The following is a 5,966-nucleotide window of genomic DNA, read 5'->3' on the forward strand; positions in this document are numbered from 1 at the left end:
TCTTGTTTATAATGTTCACCATATCTGTGAACCCAACCCTAGAGTTTATTGCGGCAAGTAATGTGCATTAGGTTTGATATGTAGAGGAAATGAAACATTAGTAATGGTCTAATTCATTAATATTTCCATAAACAACTATGATAAATATTTAACTATATTAGTATTTATTAAACGTATACCCCCTAAACTTCTTGAACCGAATACTCCGCGTAAGTTTCGACTAGTTCACGCATCTGCTAGTGGCCACTAACAAGAACCTGGTTGGATGACAGTTAACCCTCTCCTGTAGTACTGGATATCGAATGCTGCCGGGGTCACCAGGTCAAGTTGAGCAAGTGTGGTGCTGTTGTCTGATCCTGACCCTGGTTGTTGCAGTGAGGAGCGAAATCAATATTAATTAATATCCTGCAACATTTTGGTTGGTTCCTTGTAGTCGAAAGCTCAATATTTGGGCAACGGGCTTTGCCAATTTTGTGTTGTACTATTGAATGGGAAGTGGTCGTGTTTCTTTGTGGAAGTGAAAGATGCTTATAACGTAGAGATAATTAATCCCCTGAGTTGTGTTTAGTAACAATGAGACATGCAAGGTTCGACGTGAGAGATCTAGAGCTACAACATAATTGGGTATTTGCAATGTCTATTTGCAGCGAACATTTTTTTCCTTGCAAAATAATACGCTCAAGGACTTAGTTGATTTCTTTTCAAGTAGTTACAATTGCAATGAAATTTTTTCCTTGCAAAAGTATCGTTCCAGTTAGCATATGAACTTACTTTCCAATGATCATAATTCAGTACCGACGAATACTTTCGTTTCAAAAAGTACCACCTCAATTGCCATTGACTTTCTTTCGCTGTAAAGAATACCTACTCAATTAGCAACAACTCGGTTTTGTTGCAGAAAATAATTCTTCAAATAACAACAAATTCTTTTTTGATGCAAAAAGACCAACCTCAATTTTTCAACAATTTACTCTTTTGTTGTAAATAACTTGAGAAAAAAAAAAAAAAGAATTTGAAACTGAGTTTTGTGAACGTTTGTAATGAGATTTAGTCGTTGCAAATAATGTATTAGGGTAAGAGAAATGATATTTGCAGTCGTGGTTGTGCAAGCGACATGCAGTCACTTTAAAAAAATGAATTAATATGGGACCCACATGAAAAAAAAATTAATTTTTTAATCGTGGACCCCACTATTTTTTAAAGCGATTGCGTGGCATTTGCAATTCCACGACTGTATGTAACATTGCCGATTAGGGTAATGATACACTTACCACTATTTTACCACTTGTAGTGTATTTATTTTTTTATCATTTTCTTTTAAGTAACTTTTTAACATCTTTAGCCATTAAGAAAAAATTTTAAAAGTATATAATTTTAATGATAGTCACTTGCTTAATCATTAAGTAAAAGAAAAATTTTAAAAAAAATTAAAAAATTAAAAAAATTGATAAAAGAGTAGTAAAATAGTGGTAAGGCTATCATTATTCAATGTATTAATGTATATTTGCAACAAATAGTGGAATTTATTGCAAAGGTGATCTGGTTATCACCTAAGAGATTTACTTTTCGTTGCAAATATAGTGGAATTTAAAAACTTTGTTTCAAAAGTGAAGGTGAAATGTATATTTGCAACGAATATTTGAATTGGTGGCAAAGGTGATGGTATCACCAACAACATTTGCATTTGTTGCAAAAAGGTTAGAGTGAATTTGCAACGAATTCAAAGAAATCATTGCAAAAGTGATAGTATCACCAACGAGAAAAAGAAAAAGTATATTTGTTGTAAAAGTGATAGGTATATTTCATGTCACCAACGACATGGCTTTTCGTTGTAAATAGAAAACTATAAATTCTTATTTCCCAGTTCGTTTAGAGTCACTTCAAGGTTTTTTTTACCCACTATCATGATCGAGGATACCAAGATCATGTGCCCGCAGGTAATTAAATCGATCCTAACCTTTGTTCGGCAAGGCCAGAAACTTTTAAACATTACTTTGCTCACTCCTACGACAAGGATCAAAAGGGCATCGAGTACATCTCTCTAATTCTTCATTTTCTCATTCCCAATCTCACAGATAGTAATTACCTCAAATACCAAGTCTTGTATTAGTGAAATCCATCAATCATAAGGCTATATATAAACTACCCTCAAGGTAAGCCAGATTTACATTATCATGCATGTATGTCTGGAATTGATTAGGACAAGTTGATTTCATTGAGAATGAAATTGATTCCCCTATTGAGCCTTCGGTTATATGCAACATTTGCAGATTTTTGCCCTGTTATGATGTATGAACTACTTTTGTTTGTTCATGTTGCAATTATAGTATTATGAATTATGTAGCCATTTTTTTGGCTCCATCGTAGCCTAAATGTCCAGAACTTTGTTGAATTATTTTCTAAATCCTTATGACATGCATGCTTAAGAATTTAGACATTGTAGAAGAGTGGTCAACCATTCATGCCTTCCAAGTGTTTGTCAGCCTTGATAATGTTTTCATTTATGTGACTTCCAAGAACCATGCATATACCAGTTTTGCCTTCCAATTGTTTGTTAAGTTGTGGAATGCAAAACAAATTTATGTTAGAAGACAGCATATATTTTATATGTGTGTATGATTAAATATCTATGGGGCACATGATTATAAAAAAAATATTAACTTTGCAAGTGTACAAAGGAGGTAAACCATATCTCATTCATATGGTATGGTAAGGGCTTCGATAAGGATGAGACTAGGAGACCCCCATTCACCTTATCTTTTTACTCTGTGCTGAAGTTCTAATTCATTCAATGTGGTGTTCCAATTGGAAGAAGGGGTTTGACTACTACTCATATTTTATTTGCGGATGATAGTCTATTTTTCTGTAAAGCCTCCATGCAAGAATGGTGGAGTCTGCAACAACTTGTGCATAATTATGAAGTTGCCTCTGGACAACTCTTGAACAAAGAAAAAATTGCTATCTATTTTAGTAAAAGTACCAGAAGAGAAGCTCAGTTATATGTGCTTAATGTTATTGTTGTGCATGTTGTTCATAGTTATGAGAAATATCTGGGATTGCCTGTTATGATTCGTAGAAGGAAGAAACATAATTTTAAATATATTTTGGATAGTGTGGCAAAAGGTTAGTAATTGGCGGAAGTAGAAGTTTCTATCACAGGCTAGTAAGGAAGTCTTAATTAAGGTTGTGTTCAAGCAATTTCAACTTATAGCATGTCTAATTTTGAACTTTCTAAGGGACTGTTAAAAGATATTACATGGATGATGAAAAGGTTTTGGTGGGATCATTAGTAGAAGGAGAACAAGTTGCATTGGATCAAATGGTCGACAATGTGTAAATTAAACTAAAGGGTGGGTTGTTTGGGTTTTAGAGATTGTGCATATTTTAACAAGGCCCTTCTAGTTAAGCAAAAATGGAGACTTGTTAAACATACTGAGTCATTGGTACCAAGGGTCATGCGGGAAGAATATTATTAGAATGGGGATTTTCTAAATTCTCAATTGGGGTATCAACCTTATCTTGCTTGGAGAAGTATTCAAGGTGCTATATCTTTATTAAAAGAAGGGCTAATATGGGGAATTGAAAATGATAGAATAGTTTCCATATGGCAGGATCGATGGTTTCCTAAACCAATGACTTATGTAGTTCAAACTCCTCCTAATCAGCTTCCCAATACAGCAAAAGTGTAAGAACTAATTGATTTAGACAGCTAGAATTGGAATGTGAATATGGTGAAATCTATTTTTAATGAAGAAGATGTTGCTGCTATAATGCAAATTCCTCTGGGTATGTTACATTGTGAAGATAAGCTGTTTTAGCAGTACACAAATACTAGGTAGTTTTTTTTGTAAAAAATGCTTATCATTTACAAAAGAAATTGTTGGACATGAAGTTTGGTGGGTTCTCTAAGTGCTAGCTTTCAGATATGTTATGAAAGAGACTAAGGAAAATGAATACTCCTATGGCATTTAAGGTGTTTCTGTGGAAAACATGTCATAATGTCCTACCTATAACAGTAAATTTAAGACTGAAGAAAGCTATGGATACTAATCTTTGTCCAATCTATTGCATGGCTAGAGAAGATGTTCTTCATGTATTGTGGTTGTGTGTTGTAGCTACTAATGTATGGTGTGTTTGTTGTAGAAAAGTGCAGAAATTGGGAGTTAATATAGGGGATTTTCTGCAACTTATGGAGAATTTGTGCACTTTTCTTTATCCAAATGAATTGGCTGAGGTGGCTGTAATTATGAGACAATTATGCTTGAGGAGAAATTTTGTTTTATTTGAGGACTCTTTCATTCATCCAAATGTTTTGGTTACTAGAGCAGTGAAAAACTTGAATGATTTTTAGAGAATCCAGGGAGAGATGGGGCAAACTAGTGGTATGAGGATTCATGAACCTACATTGTGGTCACCTCCTACTATGGATTGGGTTAAAATAAATTGCGATGTTGCAGTGAAAGAAGAACATAATCTGATTGGTTTAGGCATTGTAGTTAGATATTTTCAAGGTGCAATACTAGCAACAATGAGAGCTCCAATTGAGTTTTGTCCTAGTCCACTTGCTCAAAAACTTGAGTTGCTCTAATGAGATGTAATCTTTGTATAGATTTGGGATTGGTTAATGTGATTATTGAAGATGATGCATTAGCGGTTGTATATGCTGTAAACAGAACTGACGAAAACTTGAGCAAGTATGGGCATATGGTTGAAGAGAGTAAACATTTATTCAATGGTAGTGCAAATGGGAAGATTCAAGCTGTGAAGAGGGGCTGCAACCAAGCTGCTCACTTGTTAGCAAAATATGCATTGTTATGTATTGATGTAGTTATTGATCTAGAAAGTATTCTTGGATATATTCAATCTGTTGTATTGATTGAGGTTGTTCATAATTAATATATATATGAAGTTCTTTATTATAAAAAAAGGAAGTAAACTATATCGAAAAATCGAAATGTAATTCCTTATCTGTCACAAACTATCATTATTTTTGTTGTGTCCTAAACTATGTTGATATACTATGGATTATATATGAAATGCCCGACTTAGTGGATTAATTATGAACTCTATACCAATTCTGCCGCTGCTATATATGCTTATAGTCTTTTTTTTCCCACTATTGTATAGGGACGAGAACATGGACAAGATTTGGATGAATATTACTAAGAGGTTTAGAGATAAAGCTTATGCCGTGGGAGTTTGTCACTTTCGTTCTATGGTAGGAGATAATGCATTTGAAAGCAACCTTATTAGATGTCAGTGTAGGAGATATCTTAATAACAATTATTATCCTATCGATATCGTCGAAGAACATTGTCTCATAAGAGGCATTGATCAGAACTACACACAATGGATATTTCATGGTGAGACTGATGATTTTGGAATGGTTGCTCACAATAACAATGAGCTAAATGGACATAAGGATGGAGAATATGTTGATGACATGGAAGACATGTTAGATGATGTCCGTTTTGGAAGATATATGGACATTAATCCAGTTGAAACCGGAGTTGATGATGGGCCCATGCTTATTCCATCTGAACAAACAACTTTTGAGAGATTGTTCAAAGATTCTCGACATCCACTATATCCAGGTTGCAATAATTTCTCAAAGTTATCATTTACTCTAATGATGCTCCATATATAAAATATTGGTTATTGGATTGTCAAGTCATTTGACATGATGCTTGAGTTGTTGAAGGATGCATTTCCTCATGTTCTATTTCCCAGTTCATATCAGGCATCAAGGAGTCTTGAACGTGGTCTTGGATTCAGTTACACAAAGACAGAAGCTTTCCCCAACAATCATGTTTTATATTGGAAAGAGAATGCTAATCTAGAAGCTTGTTTGACATGTGGTACATCAAGGTGGAACCCCAAAGCTAGTAAGAAGAAAAAAATGCCAACAAAATATTTCGCTACTTTCCACTAACACCAAAGCTCCAAAGGCTATTTATGACATCACA

The sequence above is a fragment of the Carya illinoinensis genome, chromosome 2 (genome assembly GCF_018687715.1).
Source record: "Carya illinoinensis cultivar Pawnee chromosome 2, C.illinoinensisPawnee_v1, whole genome shotgun sequence".
Taxonomy (NCBI): Eukaryota; Viridiplantae; Streptophyta; class Magnoliopsida; order Fagales; family Juglandaceae; genus Carya; species Carya illinoinensis.